Here is a 21,471-nt window from a genome sequence, read left to right as displayed (position 1 = left end):
CAATTCCTCAAGCACTACTTTGATTAAATCCTCAATGAAGATTGACTTGTTGTATATAGTAGTTAGTTGTTTTCTTTTTGGTTGTGCTTCGTGTTTTTGGGGGTTTGTTGTGTGTTTTCCCTTTTGTTTTTGTTTTTGCTTGTTTGTTCTTTTATTTGTTGAGTCAAGGTATGCATGTTTTATTCTCAAAGATTCTAAAAGGAAATAGGTATCCTTTGCATAACATCTTGCCTAATTCTAAGAGACTTCGACTCTCTACTATTTACAACTTCATTGTCATTTGGTTAAGTTTGAAACTTTTGTCTATACTCGTTCAAAGTGGTATATAATCGTTTAAATATGATGTGAGTTTTGACTTTCAATTGGAAAAGGATAGCCTGATGAACTCAGCACTAACATCACATTAAGGTACATCAGAAATGTTTTGTGAGATATCAGATAAACTGGTTTTCAAGTGAAAAATCCAAAGTCAAGGTGTTTCATGTTATCCACCATGACTCCCAACCCAGTTATCAAACTTCAATGCTTGAAAGTTTTGTAATAGGTTATTGAAGAAAGAAGTCATTCTCTATATCCTATAATGTTTTAGAAAAAAAAGAGAGAGAGAAGAAAAAAAGAAGAAATGATCCTCTTAAGCAACTCAAATGGGTGTTTCAAGTAATCTCCATCGGGGCTATGGATGCTTGGCTGGCAGTGGAGCATTGTTTGACGAGAACCAGAGGTATCTCTATCGGGGTTATAGACGCCTGACTGGTAGCAGAGCTATGCCCAAGATAACATTGGACGAAACACGGTTAATGACTTCACCTATGTAGCTTGCACCTAGTTTCCTCTGATTATCTGCATTATTGAAATGATGGAGTAACAAATCATACGCACACACTTAAGAGTTAATCATGTCTATTTCTATTCTTGGTTGTTTGTTCATTGCTTCACTCATCTTTCTCTTATACATATTTTTGAATGATAATAGCCTTAGGTGTCAGGTTAACCAGAGGTTCTAAAGTTCTAAATTGCCTATAATCATTTTTCGTAGATAGTCGCCATTTTTTATACCTAGCATATCTATTTTCCCATTAGTCTCCTTGAGTCAAAATGTGGTCCCCTTTTTTGTTTTACCCTTTGGGTCCTTTTTTTGTTTTTACCTTGGAACTTCGGAGTTCTAGAGTCTTGAGGTCCTTTTTTGGTTCTTACCTCGGAACTCCGGAGTCCCGAAGTCCCGAGGTCCCTTTTTGTTTTGACCTTGGTACTCTGGAACCCTGGAGTCCTGAGGTCATATTTTTTTTTTTGAGCTTGGTACTCTAGAGTCCCAGAGTCCCGAGGTCATCTTTGCTTGCCTGCTTTGAAACCCTGGACCCATAGAGTTCTGGGGTAGGGTGTTTCCTTTTGAGCTCGAAACCTTGGGACCCCAAAGCCCCGAGGTCATGTTTAAGGTTTTTGTATGAACGGGTTTGTGATGAGCTATAAATAGGGTTGATGGACTTTTTAAGTTTGACTTGTGGATTCAGTGCTCCTCTTCCCTAGCTCCAAGTCGCTAACATCTGGACCTCTGAGCTTTCCTTGGCATTTTTTGGGCATTTCGATTCACTAGGTTGGTGAATTTTCTTGCCTTTCTTGTGGTTTCTAGTTTAGTTTTTCTTTCCTTTTTGTTTTTTTTGTTGTTTTTGTTTCCCTTCATTTTTGCATGCCTTTGTTTTTCGTTGGGTGCCCTAGTTTTTGCACCCAGAACCCCAGAGTTTTGGGTCATTTCTCATTCTATGACCCCAGAATCTCGGATCCTCGGAGTTCTGGGCCTTCCCATTCCATGACCCCAGAACCCCGGATCCCTGGAGTTCTGGGCCTTCCCATTCCATGACCCCGGAACCCTAGATCCTTAGAGATTTGAGCCTTCCCACTCCATGACCTCGGAACCCTGGATCCCCAAAGTTTTGGACCTTCCCATTTCATGACCCTAGAACCCCAAATCCCTAGAGTTTTGGGCATTTCCATTCCATGAGTCCAGAACCCTGGAACCCTAGAGTTCAGGCTGAATTCTGCATACACCTAACCTAGGAACCCTGGAGTTTCGAGCCTTCTCCACTTGTGCCTAGCCTAGGACCCCAGGACCTCAAAGTCCCGAAGTAAATCAAAGTTTATCCCTAATATTGAAGACTGAAGATTTGTGTTTTGCTTGCAGGTTCGAGTAGTTAGATTGACTCATCCTCTAGCAAAAGAGGCAAAGAAATTGATAGACTCCTAGCCACCATGAAGTATCATTATCAAGGACATGTCTACATTTCAAAGATGGAAGATCAAGTCAGATGGGTCATGGATACTGAAATAGGCAACATAGAAATTGAGGATATCAAGACTCAATTGGACAAACCTAGTATGGAGGCTCTCCATAGGAGAATCAAGAGATCCGGCCTAGTTGAGGCTACTGTCTTCTCATAGTCATTACAAGCACCAGAGTTCATAATGGCCATTGCCCCATTCTATAACCCATAAACTAGAAAGTGCACAGATGCACAAGGAAAGATGGTCATAGACTTTTCTCTAGATATGTTGGGGTTTGTCTATGGAATCCCAACCAGGGAGGAGGTATTTCTATTAACTAAAGAAGAGGCCTTGAAAGCATGGAATGACAAAATATCAGCCAGTAAGAGGCACATGAATACAAATTGGTTAGAAGAATAAAGAAATATAGGTCTCAAGGCAATGAAGATCCTGAGGGTAGATTTCAAAGAGCCTCAAAGAGATTTAATCATTGTGCTTAGTAGGGCCTTTGGCAAGCCGGTGTAAAAATTTTCATCCGTGGATGTTCTAATTCATGACCACCATTTTAATAGGGAAACAATACTTTGACTGGCTGCAGATTCTCTCCAATAATATCTGTAAATAGATGAAGGAAGTTCAACATACCCAAAAGTTCTTTTTCACTTCATATGTCATCTGGGTAGCTGCTAGGCCTAGAAAGTTTCCAAGGTTGTAGGTAGAATGTCAATTGGGAGAGGAGGAAGGACAGAAGAAGATATGAGAGTATTATTCCTAACTCAGTCTAGCTAATGCAAAGATTCATTTCAATAGAGTGAATGATGCCTTGATCTTCCCAATAATAATTAAATTGACAAGAGATGTAGGATATCGGATTAGCCCGGAGGCCATGGCTATCATCCGAGAGTGGGCATGTTGGTTTATCCAAAACCCATGCTCTACTTACATCAGGGTTAGTGGATTCACAAGTAACCCAATGCTCCTACCCCGGTACTGTAATGATAGGATAATCTTGCTGGAATATGTGAGGCAGCTTGTGGGCCTCCAGTCATTGTTGTACTCAAAACATAAAATAGGTATCGATTTATCAGTAATTATTGGATACTTTACCTATTCTAAAATACAAGTGCCAAGTTAGCAGAACAAGAGATTCAGGATTCGAACTTGAAGGAGTATGACCATGCTAGGGAGTTCTATGATCCTTATGGGAAACATAAACAAGCTATGCTGAAAGCATATGAGGGGCACATACCTAGCTTGGAGGACTTTTGGACCAATCTGCAAGATAGTTTTGAGGTTAGGGAGAAGAGATATAGAAGATTATCTATGCCACAGGTAAGAGATTTTGGGATTAAGACTAACCTCCCTAAAGACCTGAGGGATGATGGAGAGTTACTTGATCCACTTTATAGGGAATCAAGGGTAGATAAGAGGCCCCTCTCCCCAGTAAAATGGTCTGCAAGTGAATGTTGGGAAATGGTGTTGTACACCTTGCATAATAATGGTTTATTATTGCATTATTTTATTATTGTGTGAGGTGGACAAAGAATTAAATTGTAATATCATTGTATTGTTGCACCTAGGAGCACCTAGATGGACGTGCAACATGTAGAGATCCTTTTGGATATTCTTGTAACCACTTGATGAGTTGTATTGACACATTGGTATTGTTATTTTATATTGGGGAATGTAATTGTGATAAAGTACCCAATATTAAATGTGGGTCATGGGTAGTTAAGGAAAATATTATTTTATTGTCACATGGTTTTGGGCACATGGTTTTGATGTAATACCACTTAGTGGTTTTGTGGTTGCTTGTTTCTATAAAAGCACCACAAGGGTAGTTGTTTGATATAGGAAGCCAGGTTAGCATTTGTGAAGGAGGAAGCATGGCATGGGATGTGTGGATTCATGCTTGATCACATGGAGTGCTTGGTTATGGCTGGGTTTTGAAGGCTTTCCATAGTTGTATTGTAATGGACGCATTGCTGATAATACATGGTGGATGATGCTTTTGGAGGCTGGGTTTTTCCCTCATGAGGGTTTTCCCAGGATATATCTTGTGTCACATTTCGTGAGTATGTTGTCTTTTCCTTACATGTCGATCTTATGTGTTGATTTGGTTAAAATCTGAATTTGGGTTATGTGGAAATTGTCATAAAGTTGGCTGCGAATTTCCTTACAAGTGGTATCAGAGCTATATGGTTTTAATGGTGTTTATAACCCTATGTGGAATCCATGAATGCATGAAGGAATGGAAAGACAAGACAAGATGTATGATTTTGCAGGTTGTTATTGCAGATCTATGTTATTTGGATTTGCTGTTCTGATGGGTTGTTTGCAGATTTAGGGTTGGAAGATTTTTGGTCAATCCAGGGCATCATTGAAAAATGCTTCGAATGAGGGTTTTGGGGGTGAGATTTCATAGAAGACCCCGTGGCACAAAATGGACCTCATGGATGGATTCAGGTTGGCTGAGAGACGAATTTTGATATATAATTCGCCCTATTTCAGTGAAGTTGGCCCAGGTTCGAAAATTTTTTAGACGGTACTGCATATTTCGTCAAAATTTTATTTTACCTGCAAAATATTTTCGGATTTGCCTTTTTGAAAAATCAAAAATTAAAAATCAAAAAAAGGTGAAAAGGCGAATTTAAAAGTGATTTGAAAATGAAAAAAAAAAAATGTGTTTTTTAAGTGGTGGGGGGTCCGCAGACTCCCCCTCCCACTGTCTGCCGCACTGGCAGTGGTACCAGTGACGGTACCACTGTCGGTACCGCTGTCGGTGCCGGCAGTGGTACCGGCCACTGCACCCACTGCCGTGGTAGTGGTGGGGGCCCCGCAAGGGGTAACCCCCGTGGGGTTTAAACCCACGTTAAACATTTTTTAAATTTTTTTTTTAAAAAAAAACCTTTTTCAATAAACAATGAAAATTAATTCCGCCAAATTTTCGGGTTTTTGTAAAGTTTAAAACTTCGAAAATATTTTTTAATATTATTTGCCATATGTAATATATTTGCCATGTAATTATTTAATATGCCATGTATTTTTTCGAAGAGGGTCTAGGCCAAGGGCCGACCCGGGGAGAGAAATTTTTAATGGACTTTTGGCATATTGGGAAGAAATTGTAAAAATTATTTTTATGGCATATTGTTGAAACTTTTGGAGTCCAGACTTGCTTGTATAGCCGAATTGGCTGTTTTTCTTCAACTGAGCATAACTCGGGCATATGATGTCAGTTTTTGGACTTCTTACAGTCATTGGAAAGGTGGTTGAATGAACTTCATGTTTTTATCATTAGTTTTTCCAGATTTTGCTGTTTGGACAGTGAAATGTCAGCTGGAAGTGACAGGTACCTTTATGGCTTTGAGAGGTCATAACTTGAGCATACGGAGTCATATTTTGGACTTCGAATAGTCGATGGAAAGCTCTTGGAGAGCACTACAGTTTGACTCAGGTTTGGGGCAGTTTTGGAATAATTTATATGCTGATATTTTGACTTGAGTTGATTATGGGTTCTTTTGACTATGGTGACATGATGAGTTTATGGCATGCTACATAATGGAGATTTGGATTTGATGTCATTGTATACTCGATGTTGTATCTTGATTACTCTTGTGGTGACATGGATATCAATTTTGGTTTGAGTATGTATGTTGCATTGATTGGTCTACAAGTTGTGCAATTTTGTGAGCTATCTTTACTTACAGGATTTCACCTATGACTTGGATGTGGGTTGTCTATGCCCATAGATCCTTCATTGTTTATGCATATTCAGATTTGGTGGCTTGTTTTAGTCATTGGTTTGTTGATTTGTTATCATGTTGAGGAGGAGAGATGTTGTTACCAGGTACAGTCATGATGAGGGACCTACATGGTTGACTATGTGATGCTGACAGGTTGGACACATTGAGAGTTAGATGCTTGTTTCATGGAGATGATCATGATGCCATGATTGTTCCTTGTGTTTAGGGACATTGGCATGACATGGTTGAATTTGCAGGTGCTTTAATTGATAATCTTTTGATTTGGATTCCTGATTGATATGGCAGTTTATCTTCTTGTTTGAGGATCATGGTCTATTTGGCTTTTAGGGAGCTCATGATGTGCACTTTGAGTTCTTTGATTGTTAGTTGTTTTTGGTTGATTCTCATGGTTAGAGGATGGTTTAATCATATTGTCATGGATAGCTTGGTTACACTTTCAGTGGGAGCTTTTGACAGTGGTGATGTGGCGGTATAGGATTTGATCCTAATTGTTTGTTGGTGGTTTTGTACCTTCTTGAGATGGAGTTCATGGTTTACTTGATGTTATTGACTTTTCAGTTGTATGTGTGTAGACCTGGATGATCTTCATTTAGGAGATGGTTATCACGATGCTTTGGAAAGCTTGATACCACAGTTTAGTGGGAGCTTGTGGCAGTGATGTGTATTCACCATTGGATGGTGGATGATCTTCTTAGTGTGCAGATGTTTGGAGGATGCCTTAGATCCTGTTGCTGCAGAAGGGTCTTTCACATTTGCTAGTTCACTAGTAGGAGATGGTGATCTTCATGATATTTGAGGATGTTTGCATCTTGAGGGCTCAAGGAGTCCTTGGTTGAGATGTGGTTTTATGCTTTCATTTGACATGTTGTCCTTTCTTGATTGGATGGTTGATATTATGTCATGGTGCACTCTTGATTCTAGATTAGAGTTTTGGCATGATATGGTTATTTTTATATGTTCATATGGAGCATGTTATCTCTTTGGTTGAGATGGATTAGATCATGTTGTCATGTTATGTTCCTGATTCTGCGGTTGGAGCTTTGACATTGATCTTGGTAGTTCTCTTTGTATTGGGTACATGATCATTTGCTTGATTACTTCATGGTGATGCTATGTTGCATTTGGAGTTTGGCATGGATTGATTGGATATAGGTACTCATGGATACTTGGAGGATGTTGGTGATGCTAGTAGTCTTTTGTGATTAGAGACATGTGTTGGAATGGTTTATGGTTTCAGCAGGAAGTCCAAGGAGCATTCACCTGGTTTATGGACTTGAGAGGAGAGTGTTCCTAGTATGAGTCATTATGACTTGGTGAGCATTCTCATTCCCCACTCTTGGTCTACTTGGCAGTTTTCTACTTGAGAGGTATTGCCCATTGTTCCTTTCAGGTACATTATGTTTATGCTATCTTTCATAGATATGGATCTTGAGCTATGGATTAATGGTTAGTTTTGGAGGATTCATTTGAGAGATGTATGGCATTGGTTATCTCCTTGTGCATTTGAGTTTTTATTATGATGGTGGCAGTCATTGATATTTGTTTGGGAGATGGTTTATTGGGCATATTCCTATGGTTTGGGAATGGATATTTAGTTTGATTTTCTTGGTTATGGGAGGCTTACATCCATGTTGTTTACATGATATATATGTTTGTTTGGTCCAAGGGATTGAATGGTGTTTTGGGTGTTGTTATGCTTCTCATTTGGGGTTCTATGGAGGAGATCATACTTGACTTATTTAGAGGTGTTTGTAGAAGGACATACTACAGAATTTGGTTTGCAGTGTTTCTCTCTTTGTTTCGATTATCTTCCTGGATGTTTGTATTCACATTACATTGGTTGGAGGTTGTTTGGAGCTATATGCTTATTGGTTTGTATTTATGATATGTCATGTGGGAGATGACATGGTGGCTCCTTTATCTCTTTCTTTTGTTGGTGTGGAGAACATGGGAGAATGTTGGAGACATGGTGTGAGAGTGGTACTTGCAGTTTTGATGTGGATGTTCTTGATACTACATGGTTACACTTCTATGATGTGTTTTTAGTGGATTCATTTCTGATATTGACATTACCTATGCAGTGGGAGTTCTTTGGTGTACATACGTGGCAGGTATTGCACTTGGGATTTGTGGTTGCATGTTACAGGTTGCATATGTTGATGAAATGTTATTCACTTGATTGTATGCCTAGGAGGCATGTATAGTTGATGTGTTAGCACTTGATATGGGTGTTGTTTCAGCTATGTAAAAGAGCTACTCTTGCATTGGATACCTTTGGATTAGTGTTTGTGTTCAGATATCAGTTGGTGCAGGACTTATCATTTGTTGCGACAGGTTGTGTGGCTTTCTCTTGGATGGCCTCTTTATGTCTAGTGGCAGTGGCATGATGGAGGGTGGGAGCATTCATGTATGAGATGGTGGTCATTTTGTTCTTGTTGCAGGTATCTTGGTTGAGCACATGGAGCACTTGGATTCCAGACTATTGAAAAAGGCTGCAGACCTGAGAGTGACCGATGGATTAGGAGCAGTACCATTGGCCATAGTTCTTCCACCAAGGACAGCTATAGGGAGCATTGAAGGAGAAGGTACCCAAGAACAAGAAGAGAATGTAGAAGCTACTGAGGAGATACTCACTCAACCACCTTCAACAGATCCCACAAATGCTCCAGGCTCTAGTGCCCCTACACCACCACTAGTCAATATATCTGTAGGGAAGCCTGGAGAGCAAGGCTTGACATCTACCACTGAAGGAATGAAAGTTATAAATATCGAGTCTGATTCAGATCAAGAGGAAGAAGATCTTGAGCAACAACGGTCAATGGAAGGCGAGCAACAAGGGGGTGAGACTAAAGATATATTGAATGAAAGACTGATCCTAACCCCTCAAGATCAAGAAGACCTCTTCAAGGATATAGCCGCAAGGCAAGAAGAAACAGAGGTGGGTGAGGAAGAAATGGAAATTAATAAAGAGTTTAGTGGTAAATTAGGAGAGTTATATAAGCAATAGGCTCTCAAAATTAACCTAGCCCACCAGATTTCCTCACCTCAAGATCCTGGGCAAGTAGAAACAAATGTAAGAGATGAAGCAGAGGAGCAGGTAGAGGTTCAGGTTAAGACTGCGGATATAGTGTCACATCAGGGTGATAAAGATGAAGATATACCACAATGGCTAGAGTTTACCTTCAGGAAGAAAAATAGAAAAGGAGAACTCCCAAAGATCATTCTACAATAAGTAATTACTGAGAAACCACCAAAGGTTAAACAACTAAAAACCATCCATCATTTGTCAGAAATAGATTCTGGTGAGGTGATTGTAGATGTGGCAATTCCACATGAAGTTGAAGGACAGGTTTCTCCCAAGTATCAAATATCCCAAGTAAATCTAAGTAAGCAAACCAAGTGGGGAGAGCTAGATACTTTGGAGCTATCCACAACTATTGTCAGAGGGCACATTGAAAAGGAGCACACCTAAAATATGGAGCTTAACGCACAACTTGGGCAATATAAATAGCTCCTGATTGAAATGAGTAAACCTCTAGACTTTTATAGAGCTGATGACCTACCTTCAACCTCATCACTAACAGAGGGATAAGTAAAGGCACTAGTCGAGGTGAGACAAGTGGTTGTTGTTGCCAAATCTTGGACCTAGGTAGATGAGGCTAAGATTACGTTGTTCTTGCAAAATACAGTAGAAATATATCATAAGGCGGTACAGGCAGGTGGAGCTTTGGCAACCTGTTCCACACAATGGGAGTGGAAGGAAAAGACTTTCAATAAACAGTTATGAGTTTTGAAAAGGATATTGTAGCTAGGAGAAGAGATCGTAATAAAAGAAGACCTCTTAGGAGGCGATAGCTATAAAAACTTACAGTCCTATGTATACATTTTGGAGCTTAAGATTGAAATGTTTTAGCAGTATATCAAGGATATGACTGAGATTTGGGACCCTCTCCTCATGGAAATTTTGTCATACGAGAGTTTTGCAACAAATATGCTAGGACCTTTTGGCCTCAGAATAACTGATACGGGAATAATGGACTAGCAACAAGTTTTGAATCAGTGGGATGCATATGAGGCACAACACCTAGGACCCACGACCTAGTTTGATGTTGCCCTTATGGACAAATACACATATCTGATTACTCAATGTGAGGAGGTAGCGGACACGGTGAAGGAGTTAGAGGAATAGGGAACACATGTGGATGAGGTTTTGAAGAAGCAAAAATTTAGAGTTAAGCATGTAGCTAATCCTCCTGTCAAGGCACTTGCATGTATAATTGAAAATTATAAAGCTTTTACCAAGAAATAAGGAAAAGCTTTAATTTTGTATTTTGAGCTGCAGCTCCTACTCGAGTTCCAATTTTGAGAGAAATTCTACATGATTACGAAAACATGGCTCACCTAGCAGGGTCTTCATAGTGCTCATGCAATCCCCAGTTTGTAGTTGTTAAGTGGAGTGTCAAGGCAGAAACTTACAAGTTAACTGCAACTCCTAGTTTCAGTTCTTAATTTAGGATAGGGTTATTTCCTAGATATTAGGGGAAATAACTTCTATAAATTGAGAACTTAGATTCATTTGTAAAGGTCCCAAATTGATGATTTGTGGCCTACTTAGAGATTTTAGAATATTTTGTAGATTGATTAAGAAGTTTGAGTTATTTTTGTTATACATTCATGGAGATTAATATGAAAAGCAACACATAGATTGCCTAATCTACATTTATATTCTACCAAATCATTCTGTGTAATCTGGTAACGTCTATTGTTTGGAGTTAGCAAGGTGGTTTAATCTTTTTTTTGTCTATCACTTTATGAATCATATTGCACACATCAGTGGTGTATGAGAATCATTGTGATAGGCCATATTGTTGATGATTTTATTTTCATAGACTTGTGAAATTGATGATTTTGTAGGTTTTCTAAAGGTCCGTTGTTGAATGCTAATTTGGATAATATTTGATAATTACTTGGATTGCAGGGAACTAATTGAGTAATTCATTAAGTTGTGACTATATTGGTCTTTATTGTTATTTTCTTGTATCCCTTTACGCTTCGCATTTTATTTCCAAGAGAATCTTAAACCATAAAAATACAAAAAGAGAGGAAGTGCAATTATTTGTAACCAGCGAGATTTAGTTCTAACCAGCAGGCCCCTTTATAGGTATAACCACATCAAGCATTGGGGTGCCCATCACCATTGAGACCTGACTATAGAGACCTTGGAGCAGTGATTTCTTCCGAACCCCTTGCTTTTTAGGAGAGGTGGTGAGTGTTTGCATAAACTACCTGACTGTTGGTGAGTGTGTCAAAACACTCGTCAACACATACATACAATAATTATATGTATAATCTCATTTATACAATTTTTGAGATAAAAACATGCCATGTTTTGATAATCTATGTAATCTTAAAGTTTTTAATCAACGAACTAAATAGTAACAACAATATCATTAATTAACATATTAAATGCAAACTCACCTCAAAATATTTCTTAAGACCTTTTAAGATAAAAAGTTAAATTATTATAAATTAGTATATATTCTACACAATTGAATCCAACAAATTATATATAATAAATATCATTAATTGTGAATAAACTAATAAGTTCAAATTAATATGTATAAATTGATAAGCAACCTAAAGGAGGAATAGATATCCCATTATGTGTCTAAATAGCACCATGACACTCGTCATAACTTACTTTATGTAGATCATTAATAAACATGGCCTCCTCCATAATAACATGGACTCTGCATGAAGGGTCAACTATCACACATGTATCAGTATGGCCATTTATCTTCATAGGGATGTATAGAAGAGAAGGTTGAAGGCTGCCAAAAATAAGGAGCATCCAACAAAGTGAAAGCTATATCATAAGATTTTTTCCTCTTGATAGGGTTCAAAATCAAAGTGATAGTTACCATATTCACATTAGATCCACCACTCGATGTAGGATCTGATGATCTAGAGAGATAAAGTTAGGTGAATGCAATGGGAAAGGATTGTGTAGATTTAATTCTCACTATTCACCTTATCAACAAATTTATTTATATTCCTAATCATTGAACTGAATAGCACCATTCCCTATATAGACTTGGACTATATTTCACAGATGCATACAAGGCTTGGTGTTGTGGCTAGTTACATGGTGATAATGATAAAATTTAGATCCATCATAATAGTGAGGTTATGGTGTATCGTCAAGTAGTGGTTTAATCTTAGGAAGAGTCATAAGATTATCTTTTAATAACTTTTGTAATATGCTCGTATAGGAATTTGATAATTTGGTAAAGATCTAATTTTGTTATGGATCTTGTATAAATCTCTTAATTTCCTAAGGAATAGTGATTACATTCACTACAACCTTATTCTTTGTAGACCCTCTTGAGGAGGATGTACCCCCAAAGGAATTAGCATGAGATTTCAAAAAAGAATTTATAAATTAAGTCAATGTATGCTAATAGTCAGTGAGCATGGAACAAAGGTTGGTAAAATTTAAATATTGATTAAGATAGAGCTTCTTCCTCAATGTTGGTTGTAGATTTCTAATTAAAATTCTCTATAAGCCACTATCTAGTAGGAGAAAGAGGATTTTAGTAGATTATACTAATAATGAGAGATAAAATTTGTAACCTTCTCATTCGACTTTTTCCTATAGAGAACAAGGTCAACTATGGTGACCTTGTTGCCAATGTTTTCCTTAAATCTCTTGAGAAATACATCCTATAAGTTGATCAATTTCCTAGATAAGGAGCTATACCTCTCTAGCAAGATCACCTTAAGAGACCAAGAGAATCGCTTTAGCAAAAAAAAGGTTCAAGTTTTCATTTTTACTAGATATAATTATGAAAGAATCAAAATGAACATGTGGATCTCATTCTCCATTATACTGATAAAATTTTAATACCTCAACCTCTTGGGGAACAATGGTGTTCAGGATACTCATGTCAAGCAATCTATAATGATAATTGTGGGGGTGAGGATTAGTTAGTGATAGATACAAGTGACGTAATTTGTTGCTACAACTATCCCATATTTTGCAAGATGGTATTCAAGACATGATTGTTAGGTGGAGGAGGTAGAGGAAAATTATGCATGGTAGTGAAGGCATGGGCACTAGAACCACCCCTAGCACCAGCTCAACCACCAACATCCACACTAATTCTATTAGAAGTATGATGAGTAGTAGAAGTGGGAATGATAGAGCTAGTAGACAAGCTAGTGTACCCCAAGGGAACTTGAGAAATATTGACACTCAAAATAGTACCACCAAATATAGGATCAATAATACCTGACCAATGTCCACCATGTGAACTGGCACTCCAGGGATAGTGACACCAATATATGAGCCAGTGGCATTGGATTGATCATATTAGGTTCTAGCCTCAACAAGAGGGAGATGTGACCTCACAATCATAGATAGAGCCCTTAATACCTCCTAGATCTTAATATCTGAGATAAACATCTCTCAAATTGTTGACTATAGATCCAGCCTGGGGGAGGACATTCTCCTGATTCAAGAACCCTTCAAATTCCCTCAGGTTCTCCTCTATGGATTGAATCTAGTCAAATAGAATCATAAGAGGAGACTCATGATCAATTGCAGAAGGAGATCCTAGAGGACTATTTGTCAGAGTGTTGTTCTAGGATTTCAATTGCAAGCCAAATGTTGAAAAGCCCCCAATAATATCCATAGGGAATGTATGACCAAAAAAAATCATTAGGGTCTATAGTTCTCAAGAACATCAGGCTAGGTATTGTAGGGCTATAACAATTTGGTGGGATACTTGGTCTAGAAGTTCTCCTCACAACAACCCAAGAAGAAGTTTGGGTCATAAATCTCATAGACAAGCCTTAAAACATCTTGACAACTCCAAAAGTGTGCAAATGATGAACTCGATACAAGAATTGATTTTTTTCATTTGGGAAAATTTTTACCAAGTTTTAAAACAAACAACCACATTAGAGGCAAACTTGATTTTGGATTCACCAAAATGTCGACTAGGAAAATGAACTATTGTGAAACATGGTTAAACCTCTCAAGGACTCACTAATCTTCCTCTCCACTTGGAGATATTGGTATTTTGGTATGGTTTTATCATTGATGTCAACACCTACTAAAACACTAGTACTTTGGAGATCCAGTAGCATTCATTGGCAAGCAAGTAACTATTGCACAGTTACTGGTATATGGTTCACTGGTAGGATATAATGATCACCGACACTTGAACTGATATGGAAGACACTTGGTAATATCGAAGACATCGTGTGGACATCTTATCTTAAAGAATTAATCATTGGTATATTCATATTTACATATTTTCTTTTACCGGCAAATAGGTGCAGGATTATCTAGGGTTACATCGACAGGTTTATCTTTTCTAGATCAACATGGCATGCTATGGAGATGATTAATTATTGTTGTAAATGCATTAAGCCGACATGTTCTATCGATTATTGCATTGAATATTATATTTTTTGTAAAATGTTTTTATTGTAATATCTTGTAGAGCTGACCTACTAAAATTGGTCTTAGGTTATGGTATAAATGTAAGATCTTATTTGTAAGATCAAGTGTGGAATGCGAAAAAGAATTGTGTGAAGGTATATGCAAGATTAAGCAGTGCAATACATGCAGACATCATTTGAAGGTGAAGCTAGGTTTTTGTGAAAGCATATCAGCATTACACTAGTACTGAATTGAGCATATGAAGATGCTATTTTGTGCAGTAGATTATTATTGGATTTAACCATCCAACTATAGTCAGTGTGACTCCCATTTTGTGATTGAGCAGTGAGCTCTAGGCTGTTGGCCTTTCTGCATGTGCAGACCCTATTTATGTACACTTACTATTTGTAGTAGTATCATCTGATTGTGGGTAAGGTTTCCCACCATGGTTTTGCCCCTTACAGAGCTTCCACGTACAAATATTGGTGTCATGTGTTGTGGATGACTTTGTGTTTATGTTTCATGCATTAATCTTTACTGGTATAGCAATTAACTGTTAAAACTGTCTACCAACATACTTAACTATTTTATCGGTATTAAGCATTAAGTTGGTTAAGTTGTTTTTGGTTTGAATTTATTTGACAACTAATTGACCCCCCCCCTCTCAGTTATCTCCAGGCCCTAACAATTGGTACCAGAGCCTAGTCCTCTTTTGCAGAAGTTTAACAGCTTGAGGAGATCCAATGTCTACTAATTATTTCAAGAAGGACAGTCCTAAACTTGATGGAACCAACTATGGCATATGGAAGATCAGAATAGAGACACATCTAAATTGCATTGGAAAAGACATCTGGGAAGTTAAAAAGAAAGGTTATACTGTTGATGTACCTAGTTAGCCCAGTCCAACTAACGTGGCTAAAGATGAGGAAAATGATTGCAAAGCAAGAGAAGAACTTTTGAACACATTATCAGATCAACAAATCATGGGATTATTAGATAGGTCTACTGCTAAAGCCATTTGGAATCATTTGGGAACACTGAATGAAGGAGATTCCATAGTCAAAATTGCAAAACTTGAAAGCTTCCGAGTCAGGTATGAACATCTGAAAATGGAAGAAGATGAAAGGATTTCTTCTTTTATGGAAAGAGTAAATGAAATTGTTTTGGGTATTAACTGTTGTGGAGGAACCTTAAGTGAGGATGAAATTGTTTCAAAAGTTTTAAGAGGATTGCCACCAACATATAAAATGAAGGTTACTGCTATAAATGAGTTAAGAACAATGCCTAATGCATCAATAACTAGGGATACATTGATTGGAAAACTTTCAGCTTTTGAAATTGAAGAATTTGGTCCTCTTGCTACTATTAAGATATATTTAGCCTTTAAAGCATCAACATCATCTGCTCCATCATTTGACAAATCTGATTGGAAAGCCTTTTATGCAAGAGAACTTGAAGAAAGCAGGAAAGAAAATGAAGAACTTGAAGAACTTCAAGCACTATTTGCAAGGAAAATGCCTAAAGGTCAAGTTGGAAGTAAGTATGAAGGTAAAGCACCCTTTAAATGTTTTAACTACAATAAGATTGGTCATATGGCTTCGAGATGCCCTAATAGACATGCTAGACTAAGAGAAGAAGCTAGAAGAGCATACAAGCCTAATCCTGAATATCAGAGATACAGATTTAAGAAGAACAAAGACAAATCTTGTTACATTGTTGATGAAGGTGTGACTGATGATTCTGATGAGGATCCAATAGATAATGGATGGGTTTTTGTTGCTATAATAGAAGATCAACCAACACCTACTACTCAACCGGTAGAACAAGCCCTGGCAGCTAAAGTTGAAGTAAAGGATGAATGGATCATTGACTCATGATGCTCACATCATATGATAGGAGACAAAGGTAAATTCTTGAACTTTCAGGAATACAATGGAGGTTTAGTAGGATTTGGAGATGACAAAGCCTGTTCAATCAAAGGTAAGGGTAAAATATGTCTTGATGGTAAGCATAGCACTGACAATGTTTACTATGTTGAAGGATTAAAGCATAATCTTTTAAGTGTTGGTCAATTAGTTGAGAAAGGATTTCAATTACAATTTAAAAATGGAAAATGCAAAATCATGAATAGAACTGGTTTGGAAATTGCAACCGGTAATCAGACTAGAGGTAATATCTTTCATTTGAATAACAGTGAAAAGACATGCTTGATTGCACATATAGATGAAAGTTGGTTATGGCATAAGAGACTCTGTCATGTAAACTTTGATTGCATGGTAAAGATTAGTACTACTAAGGCAGTTAGAGATTTACCTAAAATTGTCAAACCTCAGAATACAATATGTATGGAATGTCAATTTGGAAAACAAGTTAGAGCTAGTTTCAAAAGTATTCCAGAAAAATCCAATAATGTTCTTGATTTGATTCACATTGATTTATGTGGTCCAACTAGAACTAAAAGCTTAAAAGGTGATAGATATTTCATGCTAATCATTGATGACTATTCTAGAATGTGTTGGGTTACTTTTCTCAGAGAAAAATTAGAAGCACTTGGAAAGTTCAAACTATTAAAAGCAATGGTTGAAAATGAAATCGGTAAGAAAATCAAATGCTTAAGATCAGATCAAGGAGGAGAATTCACATCTCAGGACTTTAATACATTCTGTGAAGTGAATGGAATCAGAAGATAGCTATCAACACCTTGAACACCACAGTAGTATGGAGTTGTTGAAAGGAAAAACAAAACTATCTTGGATGCAGCAAGAAGTATGTTATCAGAAGCAAACCTACCACATGTGTATTGGAGAGAATCAGTTAGCACAATAGTCTATACATTCAACATAGTTCACATCAAAGGTGAAACCAGTAAGACCCCTCATGAACTATGGTTTGGTAATACTCCTACTCTTAAGTATTTCAGAATTTTTGGAAGTAAATGTTATATCAGAAGAGATGAGTATATTGGCAAATTTTATCCTAGAAGTGATGAAGGAATGTTTCTTGGTTATTCATCTAAGAGCAAGGCATATAGATGTTTTAACAAGAGATTGCATAAAATTGTTGAGTGCAAATGTAAAAATTGATGAACGATTGAGAGGAACTTCAAGGTATATAGACTATGAACCAGCAACAAAAATTGTGACAAAATGAACCTACACTAAATACACCGGTATAGAATGAAGATCCAGTTACCCCGGTACCATCTGAGGATTCCACAATAATTGAAGAACAACAACAAACAAAGACACCCCGGTATGTAAGATTGAATCATTCTGAAGATCAGATAATTGGAAACAAGTTTAAAGGAGTTATGACAAGAGGAAGATTGGCAAATGAAGAGGTATGTCTTATTTCTCAAATTGAACCATCATCTGTTAATGAGGCATGTGAAGATAAATTTTGGATTAAAGCTATGGAAGAAGAATTAGAACAAATTGAGAAAAATAACACTTGGACATTAGTTCCCCGACCTAAAGATAAAAATGTAATTGGAACCAAATGGGTATTCAGAAACAAAATTAATGAAGATGGTAAGGTTGTCAAAAATAAAGCAAGACTAGTGTGTAAGGGATATTCTCAGAAGGAAGGAGTTGATTACAATGAAACCTTTGCACCGGTAGCTAGAATTGAGGCAGTCAGATTATTTTTGGCTTTTGCAGTACACAAGAACTACAAAGTTTATCAAATGGATATTAAATGCACATTTTTGAATTGAGATCTTGAAGAGGAAGTATACATTGAACAACCTGATGGATTTTCTTTGACAGATGACAATGATATGGTTTGCAGGTTAAGAAAAGCTCTGTATGGATTAAAACAAGCTCCAAGAGCTTGGTATGCAAGATTGGATAAGTATCTTTTAAAGATTGGTTTTACTAAAGGAAATGTTGACAACAATTTATATTACAAAATAACTAATGATGACATCTTAATTATAGAAGTATTCATTGATGATATAATCTTTGGAGGAGAAGATGGTTTATGTAAGGAATTTTCTATTAAAATGCAACAAGAATTTGAAATGTCTATGATTGAAGAAATAAAATTCTTTTTAGGATTGCAGATTTCACAGACTAATAAAGGTATATTCTTGAGTCAATCCAAATACTTGAAAGAGTTACTAAAGAAATTTGGGATGGAGAACTCTAAACCGGTAAGCACACCTATAACTACAAATCACAAATTATCTCAAAGGGATGAATCTACACCTGTTAATCCAACTAGATACAAATCTATGATAGGAGGTTTACTATATTTGACACAAACCAGACCTGATATTATGAATGTAGTATGTATTATTTCTAGATTTCAAAGTAATCCTAGAGAAAATCATGAATCAGCAGTAAAAAGGATTTTCTGGTACTTACAAGGCACTATAAATCTTGGATTATGGTATCCTAGAGATGAAAACTTTGAATTATATGCATACACAGATGCAAATTGGGCAAGAGATGTGGATGATAGAAAAAGAACCACCGACGGAGCATTCTTTCTTGGAAACAGACTAGTTTCTTGGTTAAGTAAGAAACAGAGTTGTACATCTTTATCAATAGCAGAATCAAAATATGTTGCAGCAGCAACTAACTGTACACAGGTACTATGGCTTAAGCAAATGTTGAAAGACATAAAGGTAAAATGCAAGGAACCTATTACTATATATTGTGATAACACTGCAGCAATTGATATATCTAAGAATCCAGTACTACATTCTAAAATAAAACATGTTTCTATCAAATTGAATTTTCTAAGGGAAAAAGTTGAAGAAAAGGAGATAAAACTGGTTTATGTGAATACTAAAGAACAAGTTATAGATATTTTCACAAAACCTTTGCCTAAGGAGACGTTTGAATATCTTAGAGATCAGCTTGGAGTCAGACCACCACCGGTAGAGACTTAGGAAGTTGATGATTGTCATCAACCGGCAGAATTAAAAGAAAAATCTTTTACTCCGGTCTTTGATGAGGAAGCTACTTCTCAGGGAGAGTAGTTGGTATATTGAATTGATTGGTATTTTGTATATGAATTTGGTTTTATTGTAACTTTGTCATTTGATGTCAAAGGGGGAGAGATATCTATGGAAAAACACATTATCTTTTGAGGAACTTTGGATAACACATGTTGCTCCCAAGGGGAGAGATTGTTGTTTGGGAGAGACTATTACTCTCTGTATTCTGGTTATGATCTTTTTGGAGAATGTTGGTTTTTGGCATTTCTATTTTGGCACTTTGATGGTTTTTCCATCTCGTGTTACCATCAATGCCAAAGGGGGAGAGTGTTGGTTTTTTGGTATGGTTTTGTCATTGATGTCAACAACTACTAAAACACTAGCACTTTGGAGATCCAACAACATTCATCGGCAAGCAAGTAACTATTGAACAGTTACTCGTATATGGTTCACCGACAGGATATAATGATCACCAATACTTGAAATGATATGGAAGACACTTGGTAATATCAAAGACATCGTGTGGACATCTTATCTTAATGAATTGATCATTGTTATATTCATATTTGCATATTTGATTTTACCAGCAAATAGGTCTAGGGTTATCTAGGGTTACATCGATAGGTTTATCTTTTCCAGATCAGCATGGCACACTATGGAGATGATTAATTATTGTTGTAAATGCATTAAGCCAACATGTTCAATCGGTTATTGCATCGGATATTATATTATTTGTAAAATGTTTTTATTGTAATATCTTATAGAGCTAACCTACTAAAATTGGTCTTAGGTTATGGTATAAATGTAAGATCAAGTGTGGAATGTGAAAAAGAATTGTGTGAAGGTATATGCAAGATTAAGCAGTGCAATACACGTAGACATCATTTGAAGGTGAAGCTAGGTTTTTGTGAAAGCATATCAGCATTACACCCATACTGAATCCAGCATATGAAGATGCTATTTTGTGCAATAGATTCTTATTGGATTTAACCATTTAACTGTAGTCAGTGTGACTCCCATTTTGTGATTGAGTAGTGAGCTCTAGGCTATTGGCCTTTCTGCATGTGCAGACCCCATTTATGTACACTTACTATCTGCAGTAGTATCATCTGATTGTGGGTAAGGTTTCCCACCGTGGTTTTTCCCCTTACAGGGTTTCCATGTACAAATATTGGTGTCATGTGTTGTGGATGACTTTGTGTTTATGTTTCATGCATTAATCTTTACCGGTATAGCAATTAACTGTTAAAACTGTCTACCGGTATACTTAACTGGTTTACTGGTATTAAGTATTAAGTTGGTTAAGCTATTTTTAGTTTGAATTTATTTGACAACTGATTCACCCCCCCCTCTTAGTTGTCTCTAGGACCTAAGAGGAGCATACCATCAAAGTCTTCAAACCTCTAAGTCAACTCACTAGGATTAGTGCAAAACATAGTTGTCTAGTAATAATAGATAAAAATGTTTTGATCATGGGATCCAAAAGCACAAGTCATAGAGACTATTTGGTGAACTCCGCAAGCTCTGTCTAGGATGCACATGTGGGTCATGGATGACAGAATCACGCATTAGTGTCCTATACAGATAGAGTGCAAAGACTATACCATAAAGTACAAAAATGAAAAGATACTCGAGTTTTGTATGTTTTAAGAATATATAAATCTTAGAATATAAATAAACAAATTAAATAACACTAATAAGGATAGAAGGAAGATTAAAAGAGAATCTCACAACGGTCCCAAAAATGAGGCTTCCAATTAGCATAACTCCTCTTCAATGAAATTGCACAAAAACCACACAAAGACATGATGTTTGGGATATGTTTAAGAGGTCTACCACATCCAAATGTCTACTTTGGTGTTTCCACATCCACAAAAAACCAAGATAGATAAAGAATGATAAAATAAACAATACAATTGACATGCTAATGGAGATATGGTAATCGGATATGTAGAAAAAGAAGAAGAAGAAAATCCCCTCCAACACTAGAAAAGATGGAAACTTATTGGAGAGAGGATGAGAACTAAACCCTTGAACATGTGAAGCTATGATAATGA

This window comes from Cryptomeria japonica, chromosome 4, assembly GCF_030272615.1.
Source record: "Cryptomeria japonica chromosome 4, Sugi_1.0, whole genome shotgun sequence".
In the NCBI taxonomy this organism is placed as follows: Eukaryota; Viridiplantae; Streptophyta; class Pinopsida; order Cupressales; family Cupressaceae; genus Cryptomeria; species Cryptomeria japonica.
Note: the sequence above shows the minus strand (reverse complement) of the source record.